Source organism: Cryptomeria japonica, chromosome 10 (genome assembly GCF_030272615.1).
Source record: "Cryptomeria japonica chromosome 10, Sugi_1.0, whole genome shotgun sequence".
NCBI classification, from domain to species: Eukaryota; Viridiplantae; Streptophyta; class Pinopsida; order Cupressales; family Cupressaceae; genus Cryptomeria; species Cryptomeria japonica.
In genome coordinates this window covers 720622422-720648452 of record NC_081414.1, presented here as the reverse complement: position 1 = coordinate 720648452, position 26031 = coordinate 720622422, and positions in this window count along the sequence as shown.

Genomic DNA, 26031 nt, shown 5'->3' with positions numbered 1-26031 from the left:
AATCAGCTCCTATCTGTGGCTAAGGTAAATCCCACGTCTAGTGATGGGTGTGGAACTGAGAGAATCAAATGTTCTGAGGAGTACAGTTTCTTCCAGTTTTCTTCAGTCTATCCGTGCACAATCCGTAATAAAGAAACATTTGCATTGCCAATCCGTAATAAAGTTTCATCTTCTCTGCAATAAAGTATCAGTTGCATCGATTCAGTCAATTTCAGATGAGACACGATAGCAACAATGGGCTTCAACAAATCAAATCTTTCAACAAACTCAGACAACATTATGGCTCAGTGCTATCTATCCTTTTTGTGAAAGTAAACATTGTGACCACAATCAAATAAGACTTATACAAGTGACAAGAGACACTAAACTTGAGGACTACAGGGGATGTTGGTGTCGAGTCTTGGTTTTTCTTTTGATTTTATCTTTTGGTGACATGTCTTTTAGCTTTTTTGGGATGTCTCTAACTAGAGATTTTATCTCCAGGATGTCTTTGACTAGAAAGGCGAGGATGGGGTATCGTCACCTATTTTTCTTTGCTATTTGTGGATTGTCTCTTAGTAATGCTATGACTTGTCCAAGGATATGAGGACACTATGAGTCTAGTGTGAATTGGGGCATTCCTTGTTTGTGACTATCTTATCTCCATGCAAATAGGTACAATGACTTTCTGGGTCGAACGTATGCCTCGATTGTCATAACCTATTTTTCCATAATAAAGCTCAATGATGATAATACACAAGAAGCTCTTTCACTTTCATATCTTCTACCTTCCATCCCCCTTTCTTAATTGACTTCCATCGTCCTTCTTGAGTCTATGTAGCCTGCTATCACATGACTGAGTATAATGACATGCCAAAAACATTTGCGTTTCATGTAGTTGCACCTGCATTACCACATATAAGCATTTCATACATACATATAGATCTCACAATTGCATCACATCTTGAACACAACACATGTTAGCACATTTTACATTCTCATCATGTAAATAGTTATTTGCATTATCATATCCATTTGCATTTCATACATTCACATTCATATTGGCATAACATTTAAAAACATAAAAGAACAAAAATATTGCATTTCCTCATGTACATATTTGCATCACATAGATACATGCATCACATAGATACATGCATCACATAGAAACATCACATAGGTACACATGCATATAGTTGCTGCAAGGATGAATCATCTCATATATATATATCAAAATCGTAAGTGTCATGATACAATGATGTCAAAATACATATGGCTACACAGCCAATCCTCGTGTTGCCCTATCTAGACAGAGGAACCCACTGATCACTCCTGCCAGTACTGATGGTAGTGCCAATCTAGTCTGTGTCATGGTATCCCAAGCCACGTGTCCTGCCCTCATCTCAGGGAATCCCTATCTCCGTCTCGATCATAGGGAATCAACTCCCCATCGATCGGTACCCATAGTATCCTATATACATCCTCCAAAGTGACTGTCATCTCACCCATCGACAAATGGAATGTGCATGTCTCAGAGTGCCACCTCTCAGCAAGTGCAATCAGCAACCCCATGTTCACCCGAAACTCAGGTACATACAAAATATATCATAGGCCCATAGCCTGAACCATTTCTCTCTCCTCAACTATCAGCTCTGCTCGCAAACTTGGAGTCGACGGGAATCTCTCTCATGACTCCGACATAGGTAGGTCCTCCTGCAGTCAAGAAAATCAACTGTGTCAATCCTAGTGACACTCATTGTTCATCACAAAGTGTTGCTTTTTATCCTAGTGGTACTCCCTGTTCATCATAAAGTACTACATGTTTTTGCACTCCCTGTTCATCACAAAGTGTTGCTCGTATTTGCACTCACTGTTCACCACAAAGTGCTGCTCTTTGTTTTAGTACTCCCTGTCCATCACAAAGTACTCTGTCTTGGTACTCCCTATTCATCATGAAGTGCCTTGATCTATTCTATCCTAGGGTCTCTGCTTGAGTGTATCCTCTTGAGTAGTTTCCTAATTGGCAACGTATGTTCTATCACAGAATTGTCAATCCTAGCCCTATCTGCTATCCTAGTCTTCCTTAGAGGACCTGCTTGAGTGTATCCTCTCAGCAACTTATTCAATCGACAACGTATGTTTATCACAGAACTGTCGATTCAGTCTTGAAGACATAAACGTGCCTTCATGACATAAACACGCTTACATATTGCATAAACGCGCTTGAAATACACAGACGTGCCTATGCTTTGCACAGACACGCCTGCTCTATACAGACGTGCCTACATAGCACAAATGTGCCTGCACAACACATACACGCTCACATTTTACATAGACGCCTTTTCCTACACAGATGCGCTTGGCACAAACATAGACACGCCTAGCCAACCCAGACGTGCCTCAGCATTTTTTTTGACATTGTTTGACATACCTAAACATGCATTTATTTCTCTACCTAACATGCATTAATGACCACATTTATTGTGACAAAATACAAGGAGGTTTTGTGGTACTCACTGGCTCTCCTGCATCTGCTGGCCTCTGATATCGGCGAATGCGATTGAATCTATGCACCAATGCCATCGCTACTGACTACTCTATTCTTTCTCTGCACTTTGATCTCTTGGAGGTGTGGATGACAATGAAGATGTGTTCCCTCGTAGTCTATCTTATAGACTACCCTAGCCCTAGTCTCCCGAATCAGTCTTCTTTATCCCATGACTCTGTCACTCTATCCTATCTAGTCAGTCCATTCTATCCCATCTTTCTTATCGAGAGATTGTCTATGACCTTTTGAGACATTTTCATCCAATCTCTCGAGGGGGCATATCATTCCCATCTTGGGGAAACTTTGTATCAGTTCATATTATCTTCTTTGAAACAATGTGACAAGCTGCATTGTCTCAAAGAGGGGCAAAATGTAAACACCTAAAATTGTCTAGTCTAATTAAATAAATATCTTTCTTTATTTAATTACTTTAGCCTAATTCTTCTATTAATTGAATAAGTCTTTATTTATTTAATTAATTCATTTACCCTCTTCTAGCTTTATTTCTCATTTAAATGAATACATTTATTTATTTAAATTGTCCTTTTCCTAAATTAAATAAATACTTTTATTTATTTAATTGATCCCACTTCTTCTATTAATTAAATAAATCTTTATTTATTTAATTAATTCATTAGCCTTTCCTACCCATGACATATGTCATTCATCTCTTAATTCCTACACTACCTACCCTCTCATTATTTTCTTATTTCCTTTACCTACCCTTTAATCATAGCCGACCATTTATCTTTTACACCTCTCCATATTATCCCTCCATTTCTTAAAGTTTCTTCTATATAAGGAGATGCTTCCTTGGACATATACATTCTAATCAAGCATCCTAGCATTCAAACTTTCATATGCGATCCTACTTGCAACCACATTTCCGTTCTTTGTTGAGCTCTTGTGCACATAAAATCTGAGAGCAAATATATCAAGCAAGATCAATGGAGATAGGAAGAATGGAGATTCAAACCCTATTGGACATGTGATGGTATAACCTTTGTGATTTCATTTGATTTGCATTGTCTTAGGTAATCTTCATATGTTATGGTGGATCTTTGTTGTTGTTAGGCTAGGGTTTTGTGGTTGAATTCATTTAGTCTTTCAATATTGTTGTTATCCATTTTCACCATAAACAATAATCTTCAAGTGTCATCTCAAGTTGTTTTTCCAAAGCCATATTCAATGATTCCAGTTTTAGGATCTTCCTCAAGCTGTTAAACTTCCTCTGAGGCACAAGGCTCTGATAACAATTGTTGGAAACCAATAACACTGAGTTTGGGGGGAGGGGGGTGAATCAGTGTTATACCAGAATAAAATATTTTAGCCTTAACATAACATACATACACCAATTGGAATACTGGTATAAACAAAATTGAAAGAAGTAATGCAACCAGTAAGCCAAACACGTAAATGAGAACCATAACACACACATTTATACGTGGAAATCCTCAGTGAGGAAAAACTATGGTGGGAATTGTGACCCACAATATCAATTCACTAGCCATATGAAGAGATATTACAATATATGATGGGCCTACACTTACATGAAGGCTTAGAGCCTAGAGCACACTGCTCATCACAAAAGGAGTCTTACTGACTACATAACAATCCATACAACAATCTAGAGAATAGTGAACTGCTTAGTATAACATCTCCTATGCCAGAATATAGTTCCGGTTTAAGTTATGTTTGTTCCGGTTAAAACCTAAAACCTCAGTACCAGAATAACCCTTACAATGAATTCCTTACATACATAGTCTCTCTGATATATTTCACATTACATTACATCCATCCATCTATCTTCCTTATAAAATTATCTAATCAATCTCCCCTATATACCCTATATAAAATTTATGCCTTATGTCAGCTTACAAGGATATATACAATTACATAATATATGTCGGCCTTATAACATAAATGAATAAGCATTAAACAAGTTGTTGACGCTGGCTCCAAGATGTGTCGGCCTCCAATACCGATATCCTTTACCATACCATGTATGCCTACATTGTCGGTGACCAAAGAGATCTTCTATCCTGCCAGTGCCGGTGTAGAGTCTGTGAAGTGCCTGCCGGTATACTGAACCCAAAAACATGTTGCCATCAATGACAAATAATGAAACCTAACTAGTAGAGTGTCAATTGCCAACAATGAGGTTGTTTGGGGTTCGACATGAGATGGTGGGAGAGGATGTCACACACCCACACACCATGCGAGAGACAAGAATATGAGGGGATCAGATAGATTTGATATGGGCTTGATTGAGCTTCCAAGTGATGGTAACAATTCCTTGAGATCCATAGGTGAATGTTATCAATACAAGGACATCACCAGAGTATGCAACATGGTGGTCTCACCATAGGCCAATGTGATTACCCATCCCAAGAGTACTAGATGCTAATGAGAGAGGGTATGGAGTAGATTAGGTGGTAGGAGGAGACAATGATGATGGAGATGGGGGAGATAGAGGATGTGGGGGAGACATCCCAATGGTGGAGTCTTCAATAGTGTCACAACCACAAATGCCATGATCACCATGAGTACCTAAATAGAGGAGGCAAATAGAAGGAATGGAGGCACCACAAGTGCCAATATAGGCACAGACATAGGCACAATCATAGACACAATCAAAAGCACATCTTCAAGAATATGTACAATCGTAGGCATAGGCACAACTAGGACAAGGATAGGAAGGTTCTCTAGGATAGGTTCAAATTGAGGAGCGGGAGAGGGACATAGGGTGGGGCCTAAAGACAGACCCACATGAGCACTAGTGACTACGCAGGAGTATGACCTCTTATAGGGAGTGAGGGACTCTTTTGAGATCTAGGGATGGGGAGAGGGTTCAATTCGTGACATTGTAGGTAGAGCTTTATACAGAGAGGGATCTGGTAGTGAGTCTATAGGTAGAGGTGGACTAGAAGAGGGCATAGATAGAGAGGGACAATTTACAAATATCATTGGATACAACCATTGCAGATAGGGATGCGTATAGGGTATAATGAGAAATAGTGCATAAGTCCATGCAAGAGATAGGGGGAGGATTGATGGTGGAGTTGGAGGGGATGACGATGAAGTTAGATGTATTATGAGCATTTCTAGGTAGGACCCAGACAAATTTCACACAGTTGAGAGGAGAGAGGGATGTAGTTCGACATATTCTATTACCATATTACACAAGTGTTTTTAGATGTGTTGGCATCTTGAGCACATGCAGAGTGGGTAGGACATGAGGTACAATACTATCGAGATCTATACCATCAAATAGTGCCAGCAAATCAAAGGGCTCCATCTTATGCAAAGAGTGCATGGTTAGGGAGGACACAATTAGAGGCATCGAGTGGCTCAGTTAGCATGAGGGCACCATGAACACCACCACTAGGACCTAGCTTAGTATGGGAAAACCCCACACCATCAGATGGTGAGAGTATAGAGTAGAGGACCATATTATGGTCACAACCATTTTTTACCCCATAGGGATGTCCATTGTAGTATGATTTGACACACTATTTTTTGATATATACGAGATGGACATGATTTTGGTGGCAATGATTTATTGTGTACATGGACATTTATTATTGAGTTGATGATGGACATTTGTTATGGTTATGATTATGATTATACATTATGATGTTTTTGATGTTTTTATGATGTTGCTAACATATGTGGATGTATTTGTGTATGTATATGTGATGATGTTTATGATATGATGTATATGATATTGACAATTTATGATAGAAGATGGAGTGTGTATATGTTATGATATAGCATTGTTAGGTATTTATGTTATGATGATGAGATGTTTTATGTATGCATGTTTTATGTGAATGTTGGTGATGTATGCATATGTCTAACGGTTTATGGTTGCAAGGTATATGTATCTGCATATGTTTGAGTACATAATTGATGGAGGAAATGATTAGTATTTGTGTATACGTTCATGATTATGTATATGTTATGGATACACATGGTAAATGATAATGCACATGAATTGAATGAAATGAAAGGACATGCATAATGTACTTAATGAGTCTAAATGAATCTAAATGAATCTAAATGAATTTAAATGCAAGTCTAAATACTAAATGAAATGTATCTAAAATGCATATAAATGGATATAAATAAAACCTAGAGGAATCTAGATGGATAATAAATTTAATGTACCTATAAGATAATGCATGTCATGGATCTATATGAGAAGGAATGTACTAACTCATATGAGATATTAGTTGAATAAATAGGTACTCCTAGGTGAAGGGATATAGGTGGGGGGAGTTCACTAATCGCATGAGATATTAATGTTGAAATATGGATGGTCTTAGGGGGTGGGATGGTACCTAGGGGATGAATATTGTGATTAATGATTATAATTGTAGGATGGCAACTAATAGTGTACAAATGTAGATGAATTGAAAAAAATATGAATATGGAGTGATCCTATAATGAAATGTGTGATCCTGGTATATACACAATGCGAGAAGCTATGCCAACCTTTGCTTGATAGAAAATATTGTAATCAAATTTATAACATTAACGAAGTTGTAGGCAACTGATAAAAAGTTTGGGATGCAAATGCAGGGTTCCTAGTGAGGATAATAAATGCATGGCGAATGAAGATGGAGGGAGGAATAAATTGGAGACTTGGGTAAAATGAAAATGTGGAAGTGAGAAAGGAGATGATGAAATAGGTTGTATGGTAGACTTAAAATTAGATGAGATGGATTGGTTGTTAAATGCATTTATGTGAAGAGAAATTCTAGTTTTGATATTGCAAATGAATAACAACACCATTGATTATAAAAGCCAAGATGCAATGATTTCCCTTTGTGTGGACTAGATTCTCAAACAAGATGTCATCTTATCTATGCAAATGATAGTATAACCAATATGGGACATATGAGGTATGAGAGTATGGGGACATCCTTGTGCACACAATTCTTTTATGGAGACTTGGTGAGTATATGCAAAGAATAGTCAACATAACCATATCCTCATATTCAAAATTATATCTAGACATGTTGGATCATGCATAAGAAAACCAACAAACAATACATACAACAAAAACCATGCCACAATATACACCAGTCAAGACACACCAAGATATAGAAAGATCTAGGCAGTCCCAAGCAGGTACAGTCATAAGGCAAAACATAAAATCAAAGCAAAAGATCAATGCATGCAAATGACTCCTTTGGCTAACACACATCTCTTGCCAAGAGATAGGACATGGATTTGGATAAAAATGTTAGGTATGGGAAGGATACATGCTGATGTGAATGATGGATAAAAGATCACCGAGGGGCAATTAACATGCCAACTAAGGAACACAACAAAGGATGACTCAAGTCTGATTTTGTGTAACACATTGTTGGTAGGTGTTTGTGATGCATGCAAGTTGAATAAGATTAGTTTGGTGGGAAGATTAGTGTAATGGGATGAAGCTCATTGTGATGGAATTGAGCTCACTATGATGGGTTGATCCTTTTTACAATATTTGTATTACTCATCATCTCATCTAGAGGGAGGGGGGTGATGGGGGGAAGTGATGTTGGAAATGAATGCATGAAGCAGAGGTGAAGAATTTGTGCATGGATAGAGAATGAGAAGGGAAATGGATGGTGATATGAATTGGATGGCATGATGTAAGTTTCATAAAGGGTCAAAAAAAAAATCTCTCTACTCAAAGGTATGAGGTGGAAGGGAATGAGTAGTTAACAAGGGATGATTACATAATAATTATCCAAGTAGATGGTGGATTTGGTTTATTTATGATGATGCCTAAAAATAATTTTTCACCAAGGTACTTGCCCACAATGCCACAAAGTGGTTTTCACTAATGAAGAATAATTTATCTTTACTTTTTAAATTTTTTTATTATTTTTTTTACATTTTTTTTTTTGGATTTATTTGAATTTCTAAAAATTGAGATATCCTAAGGACTAGGCATAGAATATCTTAAGATGGATGATGGCCATGGAATCATCCAAGGGTTCTCCTTTAGGTGTAGCAAGCTGATAGGCTTCATATCTATACTTAGTAACTTGATAATGTAGGGCCCTAACCAATTAGGTTCAAACTTTCCTTTCTTCTATTAATCCTGAAGATTCCTCAGATTTTATTTAAGAACAAGGTCACCATTTCTTCAAACTCATGAGTTTTGAACTTCTTATTGTAGCTGAGACAAAGGTGATTTTGATATACCCAAAAATGATTTAAGGCATTGAGACACCTCTCATCAAGAAGTTGTAGCTCTTGAAGTTGTGCAACCCTATATTTCTCTTCAAGGTGGATGTTTTGTAATGATACCATTAGTGAGGGAAGTTGAATCTCAATTGGTAGGATTACTTCAGAACCAAATATAAGGGAATATGGAGTGGCTCCAGTGGGTGTGTGAATGCTAGTGTGGTAGGCCCAAAGGGTGGGATTAAGTTGTGAGTGCCAATCATGACTAGCTTCATTGACTATCTTTTTGTTGACTTTGATAAAGGATTTATTACAATCCTCAACTTGATTGTTGCCTTGCAGATAATAGGGAGTGGAAAAATGATGTTGGATATTGAATTCATAGCAAAGTTCTCATACATCCTAATTTTTGAAAGGATTTCCATTATCTATAACAATGGCCTACAAGATACAATAGCGACATCTGAGGTAATTCAAGATAAACTTTTCTATTTGTTTACTAGTGGCGCAAGTGAGGGGAATGGCAGTTATAATGAATTTGTGACCATTAGAGGAGATGAAATGGATTTTGCCAATAAGATGAAGCCTCCATTGTGAGAAGAGACAAGGCATTATGATGGGCTACAACTCTTGCAAGGGTGCATGAATCAAATCACCACGCTACCGATATGGGAGACATTTCTTCACAAAGTGATAGCCCTCATGTTCCATTCTAGGCAAATAGTAACCCATCCTGAGGAGGTTTTTAGCCAAAGTAATACCACTCGAGTGTGCCCCGTAGATACCTTCATGTACCTCGCGTAGTGCTCTTTTATCCTCTTATTTGTCTAAATATTGTAAAAGAGTTCCATCAAAGTTCCTTCGATATAAGGTATCTCCAAGAATGATGTAGCAGGCGGATCATGTTACAAGTGTGGTTGTTGTTGTACCAAAAGATCAACCTGTTAATGCTTGATACAACCACTAAACTTATAGAATCAATAGGAGGTTATTAAGCCATGTCACAAACCTAGGTGTTGCACTGCACAACACAAGGAGACCAAGGGCACACACCTTGCAACAATCCCCCCTAGCGCAAGCGAGGGGTTTGAACCTATGACCAAGCTCTGATACCACTTGTTACAAGTGTGGTTGTTGTTGCACCAAAAGATCGCCCTATTAATGCTTGATATAACCACTAGACTTATATAATCCATAGGAGGTGGTTAATCCATGTCACAAACTCAAGCATTGCACTGCATAGCATAAGGAGACCAAGGGCGCACACCTTACAACAGATCAATGAATGAAGGTTTGTTGTTAAGTTTTGGTAAGGTTAGATGGGATAGTATTATGGAAAAGGTAGGAATAAATGTCTTGATACCAAGGAGAACCAAGACCAATAGTTTCACATACCATTTCTGACTCAGGCATAACATATGCTGATAACAAAAGATGCTAGATCAAAAATTCACATTTATGACTATTTTTCAGCATCTGTATAAGGGATCCAACGATACCCATGACATGTGCAGCTTTTTTTTGCTTGAGGAATCTACTCAAACTGGATTGAAGTGATATATTTCTTAAAGTCTTCAACCATTTTATGATATGGGAACAACTTTTCATCCTTGGTTTGATACTCATCATTGACTTATTTAATGACTAGCTGTAAGTCACCATAGACACAAAGATTAGTGATCTTCCACATAATATCTATGCAAAGTCCTATAATGAGTGCTTCATATTCAATGATGTTATTAGTGCATTAGAATACTAGCTTGTAAGAATTTGGTATACAATCACCTTGAGGCGTGATAAACAAGATGTCTGCCCTGTTGGCATTATTGTCATTGATGTCAAAAGGATGTCAAGAGAGGTTGCAGAGATGCAGGTAGTAGTTGTGCATAACACGTCATGTTATGTTGCAAGGGTTTCAACCAGATTCATTGTCTCCACATGTCAGACATGTCGGCAATAGTAACCGAGTTCCAAGTTGGGGTTGAGAGTCGTGGTTCCCACATGGCAGCAATTGTTTGGTTCATGTGTGTCGCTAGGTCCCACGGTGTGTTTTGAATGAAGGAAATAGGTCATGTGGGATAAAAATGTCATAAAGGTCGAAGGGAAATGCAGGACAAGAAAATTCAAAGGGAAATGTGTTCCCCCACTATCCCGCACCACGCAAAGTATGTGCATGGTGTCCGTGTGGGATAACTCCAAGCTAGGCATAGTGACTCCCACTATCCCGTGACTTGTTTGAGTTGAGATTGAAGATCTCATGGGGTAACAAAAGATGAAGAAAGTGATACCTCCTGCCATCCCGTGGCATGATGGACATATGAAAGGTGACAATGCGGGGTTAAGAGATAAAAGGCAGTAATTGGGCTTCCCATTATTCCGTATCATCAAAACATCGGGAGTGATAGTCATGCGGGGTAACTCAAGAAGGAGCGAGATATGTATCCTGCTATCCCACAGTGCTAAGGAATACAATACGATGGTTGTGTGGGGCAACATGAAGAGAGTGGTGAATGGTTCATGCTATCCCCCACCATTCAAGATGGATTAGGGATGGTTGTGTGGGAAAAGATAGTAAACAGAGAGAAGGATCCTGCTATCCTGCACCCTATAGAAGGATGAAAAGTGGATCCTGTGGGGTAAGACAGAAAGATGGTGCATCCTACCAGCTTGCATGGGTAAAATGGGTGTATGAACGATGATGTGGGGCAAGTCAAAGGACAATTTGGCATGCATCCTGCCATCCCACAATGACAAAACTTAAGGTCATCATGACCCGTTGAGGTGTTTCATTCGACACGGTGGCAGCTCAATTGGCATGATAGTCTATGTGGCGTTTGACTATGGTTGACTAGGTGACTTGGATGTCAAATTGATGACACCTATGTATGCTGATTGGCACAAGGGTTTTACGTGGAATTTGACCTACCTTGACCATCTGATATGGATGAAGAATATGAAGACATGAGGCTCCCTAATGAACAAAGAATGAATCAGATACACAAAAGTCGACGATGAAGGATTCTAGTGTGGCAGTTGTTGATTTTTCAGAGTAGGTCGATAGAGGATGGAAAACATATTAATGCTGACAAAGTTGTAGGCAGTTTGTGTGGCTCAAGGAAGGTTTCCAGATCGTTTTGGGCAAAGAAAGATTACTAAACTTAGTAATCTAAGTACAGAGAATGATTTGAAGATAGATAAGATGCATTTAATTCATGTAGCCGATATGAGATCATATTCAAGAGAGAGAATAAAATCTCTAGAGCTACAGATCTCCAAGACAACTGACTTGAATAAAATATTTAAGTTTGCAGTAGAAGAAATATCTGATGATTGAATTGAATAACATGTGTGATGAGATTTGATATTGGTAGGTGTGCCTGTTGAGAAAGTGACAGAGGTGGAAATAGAAATATCTCATCTAGTAAACTATGTGTGGTGTGCTGTAGAAAGTTGTGTTGTTGCCAGGAAAATCAAAGTAATCTATAGAAGTGAAAAATTTGAAATAGAGCGAAAAAAAAGTATTCTGCAAAGTGAATCTGTAGCAGGAAGAAGACATCCATAGAAACAGAGAAAGAACATAGCATTCTGGAGAGTAACTTCCTAGAAAAGAAAAGAAGACAACCAGACAGAGGAAGGTGGAGAAACAGAGGAAAAACTTCAGCAGGTAGAGAAATTCATTCTCAAGATATGAGAATTTCGTAAGTGTCACAAAACTCATTTGTAACAAGGTTTTATCATTGCATTTTAAACTTGATCAATCACTGTAAATCTCTGAGTTGGTACTCAGAGAAGAGGTAGGTGCTCCTTTGAGTAGGTGCTCATAAAATCAGGGGTTGGTGCTCCTTGAGTTGGTGCCCTAAACATTGTAAAATACTATTAGACAAATCTGGTGTTGTGGATGGATTGGTGCAGTAGACTCCAGCAGCTATCCTGATCGAGGTTTTTCCCACATTGGGTTTTCCTCATAAATCTGGTGTTGTGGTTTGTTTTATGTGTGTGTGTGTGTGTGTATTCTTGATTAATGTGCAGTCTTAGTATTAGAAGACATAGTTAAAATTTTTAAAAACACTGATTCACCCCCCCTCTCAGTGTCCATTTGTGTTCTTCAATTGGTATCAGAGCCCAGGTTCCATTATAGTAAAAGATTTCTCTAGCCTGGGTAGATCCTAGTTTGTGAACACAATGGCTAGGAATGAATCCTCCTCTAAAGCACCTATGTTGATGGCACCAACTAAGCCTTCTGGAGTAGAAGAATGGAAACCTACCTGTCTTCCCTAGGTTTTGATGTTTGGATGTCAGTAAAGAATGGTTATATTGCTCCTCAAGTTCCTCCTACCGACCCCGATGCTAAAAGAGAATATGAGAACAATGCCAAAGCTAAGAATGCAATCTTAAGTGGCCTGTCAGATACAAAGTTTGTCAAAGTCATGCATTGCACATCAACAAAAGAAACTTGGGAGAAGTTGCAAAAGATATATGAAGGAGATACCAAAGTGAAAGTGAAGAGGGGAAAACAGATTTGTCTTGTTGGCCCCATTAAATGAGTTCAAGATGGACAAGATGTAGCTCATGTGAAGTGGGAGGGGTTACGGGGGTGATGGTATTGATGTAAGTGTCCAAGAAGATATCTTTCTCATATTCATAAGGCATTTTGTGGAATTCCTCTTCGTCAGCGCTTTCGATATCCAAAGAAGGACTAGAAGGGGCACCAGCGATAGTAATCTTAGGCATCGGGGTGTACCCCAAGCCTCTGTTGTATCTGTAGGAGATAGGATTTATGGGTGTTTTTCTTCCTATCTCCTTTGGTCCTAGGCCGTGTCCTTTGTAACCCATTTTTTCAACTATGGCAGATGCTTTTGGGTACATTTCTTTGGATATTCTTGTTGGATCTTCATCTTCTTCCCAGTATAGCCATGAAGAGATATCTGCTTCGAGGCTCTCATTATCAAGTGGGCCCCATTGCTGGAAGGTGGTGTTTTGGCATTGCATGACTGGTTTTGGGTCCTTTTTTTATCTCTTTTGGTTTGCCAAATGACTTAGGAGAGAGAGGGAGGTTGCCTATTAATAAGACGTCCTCCAATTTGTATTCTCCACAGCCTTTGTCCAAGATCTTGATTTGATTATCTGGTTGGGATGATGTGGAGGCAACATTTGATGTGTCAGATGGAGGCGTTGGCGAGGGTCTATCTAGTGGGCAATGATATGGATGCTTCCCCTCTAATAGTTTGCAATATTGAAAAGCTTGGGGATCACCTTTGATAGTGATCTCTCTTCTGTTATAGGTGAATTTGATGCATTGGTGATAGGTGGAGGGTACGGCCTACAAGGAATGAATCCATGGCCTCCCAAGGAGAATGTTGTAGGGGAGATCAAGATCTAGTACTTGGTAAGGGGTTTCAATTGTAATGGGGCCCACTTGAAGAGGTAAGGTGACCACACCCTTTGAAATTCTTTCTGCATCATCATATGCCTTTATTGTGATCCTTCTTGATGTGTCTATCAGATCCTCAGAAAGTCCCAGTTGTTTTATTAATTTGTATGTACATAGATTGAGCCCGGACCCACCATCTATCAAGATACGTTTGACCTTGTTCTTGTGGATAAGAGCTTTGATGTGTAAAGGTTTGTTATGGTCTTCATCTGTGGGAGCATCTTTGGAGTTAAATACAATGTGTTACTGGGCAGCAAGGTTTCCAATGAGGGCTTGGAATTGGGTGGCGTTGATGTTACTTTGAACGCGTGATTGGAGAAGGGCTTGTTCCAAAATTTCTTTATGGACCGAGGAGGTCTTGAGAAGTTCCAAAATGGAGATCTGTGCTGGTGTCTTCCCAAGTTGATCAAGGAGGTCATATCGGTGGGTGGAAGACATGGGTGGGGGGTTTGGTGGGGGAGGAACTCCTTGGATGGTGACTCTTCCTCGGCATGTAGTTGCATTGCAGTCATTCTGGAAATGGGAGGTGGAAGGCGTGGCACCTTGAATGACTATCCGAGTAGGATTTGGTCTCCTTTGGGAAGAAGGAGGATTAACTCCTTGGATGGTTATGACATTGACATGATTGTCTGCAGGTTCAATGCAACCTACCAAAAAATCAAAACTAGTTACGTGAATAGCATAGTCATAACCCATTGCGTTAGATGATGAGCCTTTTCCTTTATCATGCTTCGGGAAGGGTTCTTGGTACATTTTGAGTTTGTCATTGTTATTACTAGGTTTTGCATTTGCTACTTCAATCTCACCTCTATCAATGAGATCTTGTGTGTAGATCTTCAGTTTCATACACTTTCATGTATTGTGTCCCTTGAGACGATGGTATTCACAATACTCATTTTCATTATACCATCTTGGTTTAGGTTGATTGGGGTCAAATGGGCGAGTGATTGGAAAAACCACTACACCTACTTGGACAAGTTTTTGAAACACCACTTCAATAGGCTTAGCTAGAGGAGTGAAATCTCTTGGAGTCCTATTATTCGATCGGGGTGGTCATCCCTGGATTGAGACATTGTTGTGAGGTTTTTGGGATTGATTTTGGTTGTTGAATTGATGATTATTGGTGGTGGATTTTGGGGGAGCGGCCATGGTTTGGACCCACTTTGCATTAGTTATACCATCATTGACCACATTTTTGTTTTTGGACCAGAATTTGGGTTTGTCGTTATAATAAGAGGAAGAACTTTGTGTTGATTTTTGGTAATGTTTCAAGGTTCCTTCCTCCAACAAGACACGTTCGAGGGCGAGGCCCTTATCTACCAATTTTTGGAAGGATTTGATACATTGAGATATTAAAGGTCTTGAAAGTTCAGGCACCTAGTTCTTTTGGAATAACTCTATTTGATGTTGTTCTGGCATGTCCCACTGGAATTTCTTGATAAGATGTCGCCATATTTGTAGGAAATTGGTGAAGGTTTCTCTGGGCCTTTGTTTTGTATTACATAAGTCCATCATAGATACATCATTACTCATGTTGTATGCATAGTGGGCCACAAATTTTTCTGCCAAGTCTGGAAAAGAGACAATGGAACCTCGTGGTAAAGATGAGAACCATGCCAAGGCGTCTCCCATGAGACTCTTGGGAAAGAGTTTGTGAAGATAAAGGTCACTATAGGAGACTTCTTGGCATAAGATATGGAATTCTCGAACATGATCGCGGGGGTCTCCTTTGCCTTCATACTTGGTGAATTTAGGAATCTCAAATCCTGGGGGATATGGTGCAACTGATATAGATGGATCATAAGGACAAGGGAAAAACTTTTCAAATGAGTAAGTTTTCCTTTTATTAGTCCTTTGTTTCATGTCCTTGATGATATTCTTCATGTCTTGAATTTCCTTGATGAGGTCTTGTTGTGGGCTTTGATAATGGTGAAGTGTATTTGCCCCAAGAATTAGATGAACCAAAGAAGGTACACCACCACCAATATATTGATATGATGAGGAGGTGGGAATGTGGGATGTGATGACTGATGTCGCTGGGGTTTGAGGGATAGTTGGTTGTAGTCCGCCAACTATTGTGACAGGATTGAATACGGCCCGGATAAAATTTGCAACATTGTTGGGAGGAAGGGAAGTTTGAGGAATAGAAATTTGTGGTTGAATAGAAGGAGGTGGTATAGAAGTTTCTTGGAGAATAGATGAGATCGGATTTGATAGTGGTATGGACGGTAAGGAGGAAGAAGGTGGGATGGAGACCACGGTGGGAGGTACCGCAGGTGGCATTGATTGAGTTTGAATAGTAGGTGCAACACTTTGTGTGGGAGCGAGGTCTCCTTGTGGTTGTTGGGTGAGAGCGGATCTATTAAATTCAGGTGGAAGTTGAGCTCCATGTTCAAGGAGAGTTTTCAGAAGTGTAGTAGGATTGTGTTTAATAAACTTTTCCATCATCTCTTGGTTATAAGAATCCGCTAGGAAAGTTTGCATTTCTGGACAAAGTTCATCTTGGTTAACCATGTCAAGATTTTGACTTTGATCTTGATCACTAGGTTGCCCACTTTGTGTATGATCTTATGTGGGATCTTCATATAGGACACCAATGTCTAGCATGCCATATTGTTGTTCAACCATCTTTTTCTTTTGGTATCGAGTTGCGACCATACACGATATTTGTGATGAAAAGACCTAGGAAAAATGTGATGAAAGGACTTAATAAATTTGTGATGAAAGGATTTGAGAAATTTGTGATTAAAGGATTTAAGAAATTTGAGGATGAAAGGTCTTAAGAAATTTGTGATGAAAGGATTTAAGAAATTTGAGGATGAAAAGACTCGAGAAATTTGTGATGAAAGGATTTAAGAAATTTGAGGATGAAAGGACTTCAGAAATTTGTGATGAAAGGATTTAAGAAATTTGAGGATAAAAGGACTTGACAAATTTGTGATGAAAGGATTTAAGAAATTTTAGGATGGAAAGACTTGAGAAATTTGTGATGAAAGGATTTAAGAAATTTGAGGATGGAAAGACTTGAGAAATTTGTGATGAAAGGATTTAAGAAATTTGAGGATGGAAAGACTTGAGAATTTTGTGATGAAAGGATTTAAGAAATTTGAGGATGAAAGGACTTAGGAAATTTGAGGATGATTGATGGAGGAGGTATAGTAGTGATGGTTTAGAAGAAATTTGATGACTAGGTTGTCTTTGTTAGGCCCAATATGGAAAGCTAATGTACCGAGAGGGGAGGGGTGAATCAGTACTCCAAAACTTTTCTTCAATAATAAACTTACTATTATGCATAAACATAATAGTGCAGTAACATAAAATAAAGTCAAAACAAATAGATAACAATCATACATGATTCACTCCATAACACATATATTTTGGTCACGTAGAATCTCTTAGTTAGAGAGAAAAACTGCAGTGTGGATGGCACCCACAACTTCACTACTGCAATAATAAAGAGTGCTCGGTTAGAGCTACTTATTTAGCTATTTCTGATAGCTTACCTTGCTGGGAGTAACAAGATCTGTTAGATCTACCTTGGTAAAGGATTTTACAACACTATATCTATGTTGCACCTAGTTAGAGGATTTACAATTTATAGACTTCACTAGAGTCTTTTACCCTGTTAAAGGTTTCTCTTACAACTTCAAAATATTACAATAAGACTTTACAAATATCTACAACTTTACATCTGAAATGTTGTAGTAGATTCTATGTGCTCAAAATAAGATTACCTTGCCTATAGCATACCTTGGTAACTCATAAAGTAACTTGGTAAACCCTTCTGTTTACTTTGTTCCTTGACTGTTCTCTGATAACCTTCTCGGTGACCTCTGTGTCTCTGTAACAGTCATAATACTCTGTGATTTCTCATTTATCACATAAGTCTTGCTTCATACACATATGCATACATATTTCTCACATTCACATATATTTCTAACCCTAAATTCATGCTGTATAAATAGACTTCTTATGTTGGTGATCTGATTCATTGCTTCGATCTTACAAACATGATTTCTCGAATAAATAACCATGCAAAATATTTCATTGGTTAGATGACCTCAAAATTATACAAAATCTGTATGTGCAATTTCCAATGTGATAACGGTTTTGTGTGCTTCGATCTTATAACACGTTTTCATATGTGTGTCCAGGTTCAATGAATCTGGTAACACATTTCACTTGGTGTATATCAAATCGGTGTATTATCTTTACTGCTCGGTAGCCATAAAAAGATACTCGGTAAACAGCTTGGTGAATACTGCGTTCTGTGACTGCTTTCTTCTGTAACCGACTAGACTGTTCATACTGACTTCTCTGTGTGTACCGACTGCATGATTCGGTAATACTAACCGACTAGAATATATAAAATGACTTTGAATATAAAACTAATGGCAATTTGATAAGTAGTAACAATCTCCCCTTTTGACATTAGTTGAGATGTTTGACAAAACTACTTTCAAAGTCATTACTCAAAAATCTGTATACTTTACAAAATTTGACTAAACATGCAGTATATACATTAGTCAATGAAATAGTATAATCAACTATACTCCCCTTATCAATATGTTGTACAAAACTCTGTAATCACTGTTCTTTCCTATGTTCATTGCTCGGTTCACTGCTCTTGGATACTCTGCATATTCTACTCATTCTCTACTCGATATACTCCCCCTGTATACTACACTCCAGTTGTTTGATACTTTGAATACTATACACTCCCCCTATGTACTTTGATGCTATATATACTCTGATGATATATGATATACTCCCCCTTTTTGACAAACATCAAAATTTAGTTACCATTGGGAGGTGGCAATTGATCAAAAATGGATTTGTACTTTGTCTTGGCTTCGGTGAGAGCGATAGAGAGTGCATCCTTTACACTGTCCATTAAAGAATTTTGTGCATTAATATCAGCTAATAATGAAATTAATCCATCTAAAGTGCTTCCCTCTTGTCTAGTAGAGAGATAAGTGGCCCGGTTTAGCTGTTCTTGAATGGATGAAAGATGAGGAAGGAATAACGTTTGAAGTGTCATTATGTCCATCCTAATCTTGTGTTCTTCATTCCTTAGTTAAAATTATTGAGCCATGAGCTATTGTAGCTTAGTATAAAAATTCTGAACTGAATTGGGCTTGGGGGTCAACTTATTGGAGAGATCGGTGATCTCTTTCTCAAATGCTTCTATTTTATTCTCAATGTCCTTGAGAAATAAAGAAAATGTGCAGAGTTTCTGAAATAATGAAAGGATGTGCTTGAGTTGAGGGGACAACTCAACAATAAATTTGACAAGTTTTACCTTGCCAACAACAATGGATTTCTGTACTTCCTCTATCATTTTAGCAGTTAGCTCCTTGTCTTTTAGTTTGCTCAAGTATTCGGATGCATCTACTCCAGATGTCTCAATCTGATTTAGGAGTTCATCCAATTGAATATGGATGGCTGCATTGGTTGATACTATAGCTGAAGGTAGCATATCTGATAGTAAGGTCTTTACCTTCTGAAGTACTTTATTCTTCTTCTGTATGGCCAGTTGCTTCTCCTATTCGGCCTTTTCTTTGCACAGTTCACCGAATTCAGTGAGTGCTTTCCCTTTCAATTTGGAGATGTCTACATTGGGCAACACTATCAGTTTTGATAAATCAATTTTAAAACTATGCTTTTTCAACTTCTTTTCTTTACCTTTCACCGGGTGAACCACTACAATAGCTTGAGAGGCTTGAGGACCCTTGGTAGGTTGCTCGGGTGAGACAACACTTTGGTCAGTTACTTTAGCCTCGGTAGTGTCCTTCGATGTCTCGGTGCTTGATGTCTCAACTGTAACATTTTCCATGCTAGAAGGTGCTTGAGAGGTTTGTTCTGGTGAAGTAGCTTCTGATGTAGACTTTTGACCTTCGGTGCCTTCACCTGTATCCTGAGGAGCTTCGGTTGTAGCAGGTTGATTGATCGGTGGGTAAGGCTGAACTTGTTCCAAAATAGATTCACTGGAGACAAGTTTTGCATAAGCATTGCCTTCTATCATTTCTTGTTCAGGTGCCTCTACATCCATGATATCTTCATCTATTTGAATGGTGTCAGCAGGGTCTTGCTTGGTGACATCAGGCTCTTGGTCGATGACATCGACTATTTCCACTGTAGATTGTTCACCAACATTCTTTCTTCGAAAGATGGTCTTCCATTGCTCTTTTGTTTCCTTCTCCACTTCTATATACAGGCCATTCATCAATTTCAAGGCCTTTTATTTTACTGTAAATTGAGTTTGGCTATTTGTCAGATGTTCTTTTATTTCATCAACCGCCATATCAGGAAAGAGATGCACCAAACTTCTTTCTCTGATTTGTTTCTTCGAGTCTAGGGCATATTTCCATCTGGTTTCAATATGTGCATACAATTCCTTAGGAATAGAATTACATACTTCTAATGGGACCACTCGGAATTTGAGAAGTGTGCAAATGACAGCTTCTTCAATTTGCCTCTTTTCATCAGCAGATTTGGATTCATATTTGACAAATCTGAATCCACCAAATCCACCATAATCTACCTTCTTGCTTTTCACAATCTGAAATTTATTTGCATCTTTAGATTCGGTATCACTCGAATCTTTTGGCAAAATGAGTCTCCGAGTAGATTTCTTGTAAGTTCTAGTTACCTTAGGAATGGCAACAGTCTTTTGTTTCTTACTCGGTGATGCAGCAGATGCCCTTGTGTTAGGTCTCTTTGTTGGAGGGGTACGTAGGGCCATTGAAGTGTCCTATTTCTTTCTCTTCAACACTTTTCCTTTAGGCAATTCAATGCTAAGTGTTATGGCTGCTTCTTGGGCTTCTGTCTCCTCTTCGGTGATGGCTAGAACTCCTTTGACAGGTGTGGAGGAAGACTCTTCTCCAAATTTATCAGTTAATGCCTTAATCATCTTTGTAGCTTTTCTTGTAGCCTTAGGTACTACAATGCTCATTTTTACTTTTTCCTTCACCTCTTCATAGGTTCCATACCTTAGCTCAGTAGTATGCCTTGGTAATGATAGATAGGCATCAATTTGCTATTGTGTGATATCAAAATCAATCTCGTAACCCATAGGTGACAAAGATTGAGTCCTCGGTTCCACAACATTCACATAACAGTAATCGGTGTCGACCTCAAAACATATTTCATCTTTGTATTTTTCTACCAGCTGTGGTGGAATCTGATACCTGTTATGCATTTTCTCTTGGAACTTGCTGAAGTAATCATCCATTATATTATTAAAGTTATCACCTAACTTCTTGATGAAGTCATTGATCTGATGGGTGATTGGTCGGTGTAGTTCCCAAACAACTTTACCGACTATTGGGAAAAACTTCTCAAAGTAGAAAAACATACATACAAGTAGTGATCCAAATTTTAGAGTATTTGCCGAGTTGTTCTTCTTCGGCTTCCTGATTGTGTTCAGATTTTCAAACAAGTTCTTCAGCAATACTTCACACAAGTCAATTTTCATGCCTTTCTTAACAATTTTGTATGCTAAGTCCACTGCTGCATAGGGTACACTATTTTCCCTTGCCGATTCAAAGAAACAATAACCAATTACTCTAATGGAAAATTTGAGTTCAGGATCAGTGACATTGTTCAACTTCAGACCTCTACAATCCGATTCAACTCCAGTCAAACTGATCAATTCCTTTTGTGATATCATTTTCTGTGTTCGGGCATGATCATAGATAGGATAATCGGTGATTAGATGAATGATTTCTTTAGTGATCTTAAATGGTTGCTCTTGTAGCCACATGAAATCATCATGCACTCAACTTAGTACAAACTTGACCCACTGGGGTTTGAACACACGGGGATAGGTTAGGGCTTCAGTCAATCCCTTGATTTTGATATGCTCATACTTGCTATCCATTTTACCATATGTGCACAATTCATCATATGTATCTTTGATCTCAACATGACCGAGTTCTTCAACACGGCATTTTGTGAAGAATCTCACATCCTCGACTAATAAGACTCGATCTGGGATGAGTGAAAAGGCAGTTTTGTCATTCGGTTCAGATGCAATTTTGGGAGTCAAAGAGTATTTTAGTGAGGGCTTTTCTACATTTGTGACAACAATGGGGTCTTGGATCTTAGGTGCCATTTTGATTTCAAATAAAAATTGACACAAGAACCTTAGGGTTTGAGAACTTAACAAACGACAGACGCTTCACACTCAGTAGATAATAACAACTTAATGAGTTCGGTAAACTAGCTTAACAATGCGATGAGATTCGATGTAAATACCTTAGATTTTGCTTTAAAGATGGTTTGATACCTTGATTCACTCTGCTCTGCTTCTCGAAAACTTGGTGAGTGAAAATGACCATGAAAAACCTTTAAGTACTCAAAAATACCTTATCGGGCTCTGTGCAAGTTAGGTCAAAGACATTAAATGCACTCGGTTCACTTAGCTTTCTTTCCCTTTTTTTTGCACTTTAATCGAGTAACCAGATTTCCTTCATATACCGACTTGACAAGCTTCCTAAATTCACTAACTTAACAGTTTTCCTGTAAAGTGCTCCAAAAGACTTTGATAGAATTTCAAACTTACTATTACATCTTACTATGTAGATTTTGAATTCAGTACATACTTAAATAGGAACTATTTAAGATTTAACCTTGTGAGAATGCAGTCCCTTCATACCTTTACCGATTAATTTGGAGTGGGAGCACCTAACTTAGTAGGTAAGGTTCTTTCTTTATTTGACACAATTTCCTTCTTTCTCCAAATCATCTTAAATTTCTCTTTTATTTCCTCAGTGTCTTCTCTAGGTTGATCTTTGCAATCTCCAGCCAAGTGTCCAGCTTTGTGACAATTAAAACATGCCATACCAGGATTTCTCCATGATCTTCATTTATTCATTCCAAACCTTATAAAGTAGTTGGCACTTATATGTCCATATCTTCCACAACATTCACACCATATCCTTGTATTGTAATCCCATGGTACTGTAGAATATTGTTGGTAAGGACCTGTGTGAGTTCGGTAACCTCTAGTATTTGCTCGGTGTGCAGACCACATGTGGTTCTTTTGCTTAAACCAACACTTCTTGGTACTATGTCCATATCTATTGCAGTTTTTACAAAACCCTTTGAATTTTGCCTTCTGATAATTATTAATAGACTTTGTCCTACATTGATTAGATGTGTGACCATGTTTATTGCAATTGTAACAATAACCATTGGTCTTAGTGGTATTCAGTTGCTTACCTTTTCTGATTTGACACATGTTGGTAGTATGACCTTGATTTCCATAGTAGTAGCAAATAGGCTTCTTCCTTTTGATGTTATCCCTTTTTCTAGCTTGTTTTGATGATTCTCCTCTCTCGGTAGTGTAGATTCCCTTCTGGGTAGAGTCTTTTCCTTTGTAACTGAGTCCTACATCTTTGTTGGGTCTTCTTGTATTCAGTTGCTCATCCAACATCTTTGATGCTTCATAACTCTTTTTCAATGTTTCTTTGGATTTCTTCTTTGTTTCAAGTTCATCAGTCAACCTTGATACTTCAAGTTTCAATGCTTGATTTTCATCATTCTTTAGAATTGCTTCATGATGTGCATAACCTAGTTGATCTATCATATTTTGTTGAATACCAGTTAGCCTTATGATTTCATCATTCTTATCAGATACTAAGACTTCAAGTTGTTGTTTCTCTCTTTCTAGATCTCTTACTTTGTCCTCGGTTGTCCTTAATGCATCTAGATTTTCAGTCATCTGTATACTGAAATGTTCATGTTCTCTTTTCATTGCTTTTAGTTGATCAACCAATGCTTTGTTCTTTTCTTTCAACATTCCAATCATTTCTTTAGTTTCTTCAGATATACTGTTCTCAGATGATGTCTCTATTTGTTCCACTAACTCTTGAGAATCCTGCAAGTCATCAAATAATCTTCTCCTTACTTTCAGAGATTTTTGCATTTGCCTTTGCATGTCTGCAATCACTTGATTTGCATTATCCAGCTCTTCTTATAGATACACAATCCTCCAAGATTGTTTATAGTCTTCCATCGATAAGATCTTTCTCTTTAGGTAGTTAAACCCTTTTCCAAGATTCAAGCTCTGATACCAATTGTTAGGCCCAATATGGAAAGCTAATGTACTGAGAGGGGAGGGGTGAATCAGTACTCCAAAACTTTTCTTCAATAATAACCTTACTGTTATGCGTAAACAGAATAGTGCAGTAGCATAAAATAAAGTTAAAACAAACAGATAACAATCATACATGATTCACTCCATAACACATATATTTTGGTCACGCAGAAACTCTTGGTTAGAGAGAAAAATTGCGGTGGGGATGGCACCCACAACTTCACTACTACAATAATAAAGAGTGCTCGGTTAGAGCTACATATTTAGCTATTTCTGATAGCTTACCCTGTTAGGAGTAACAAGATCTGTTAGATCTACCTTAGTGAAGGATTTTACAAAACTACATATATGTTGCACTTGGTTAGAGGATTTACAATTTATAGACTTGATTAGAGTCTTTTACCCTGTTAAAGGTTTCTCTTACAATTTCAAAATATTACAATAAGACTTTACAAATATCTGCAACTTTACATCTGAAATGTTGTAGCAGATTCTATGTGCTCAAAATAAGATTACCTTGCCTATAGCATACCTCGGTAACTCATAAAGTAACTCGGTAAACCCTTCTATTTACTCTGTTCCTCGACTGTTCTCTGATAACCTTCTCGGTGACCTCTGTGTCTCTGTAATAGTCATAATACTCTGTGATTTCTCATGTATCACATAAGTCTTGCTTCATACACATATGCACACACATTTCTCACATTCACATATATTTCTAACCCTAAATTCATGTTGTATAAATAGACTTCTTATGTCGGTGATCTGATTTATTGCTTCGATCTTACAAACATGATTTCTCGAATAAATAACCATGCAAAATATTTCATTGGTTAGATGACCTCAAAATTATACAAAATCTGTATGTGCAATTTCCAATGTGATAACGGTTCTTTGTGCCTTGATCTTGGAACATGTTTTCATATGTGTGTCCAGGTTCAATGAATCTGGTAACACATTTCACTCAATGTATATCAAATCGGTGTATTATCTTTACTGCTCGGTAGCCATAAAAAGATACTCGGTAAACAGCTCGGTGAATACTGCGTTCTGTGACTGCTTTCTTCTGTAACCGACTAGATTGTTCATACCGACTTCTCTGTGTGTACCGTTTGCATGATTCGGTAATACTAACTGACTAGAATATATAGAATGACTTTGAATATAAAACTAATGGCAATTTGATAAGTAGTAACAGTCTTTGGTATGAACATGAAGGATCGATTCGAATGGCAAGTTGTATGAAGGGATACGACCACCCTGATTTGGACGATAGTTGGTGTTTCAAAGGACAAACTTGAATGTTGATGGAGATGACAGACTCTTAGCTTCTCTCTTAGGCTTATGAAATATGGGATGGACAGAGCTTTGACGCAATTTTTTTTTTTTTTTTGGACTTGGTATGGGTAGTGACTTGGACAATTGTTTGTGTCTTGACAAGTGTTTTTGCAAAGTGTTTGGGGATAATGATGTGTTTTTAGTCTACTCTTCGAAAGTATGTATCAAACAAAGCAAACACAGTGATCAAATGCATATTATATCAAAGACACTCATGCTCATATACAACATTCTTAAGGCTGGCAAGGACAATAGTCATTGAATCCCAATTGGTTTCACATCTACGCTTACCCAGAGTAGACACTTAGATGCTTGACCCCACTAGCTCCCCTCCACGACACTCACTTCTTGGGGTAGCCAAGCATCAATTCCCATGAAAACTCCTCATGGCAAACTTTGTGTCTCTACTAAGGGCTGTAAGAATATGGGCCACTTCAGAGGTCC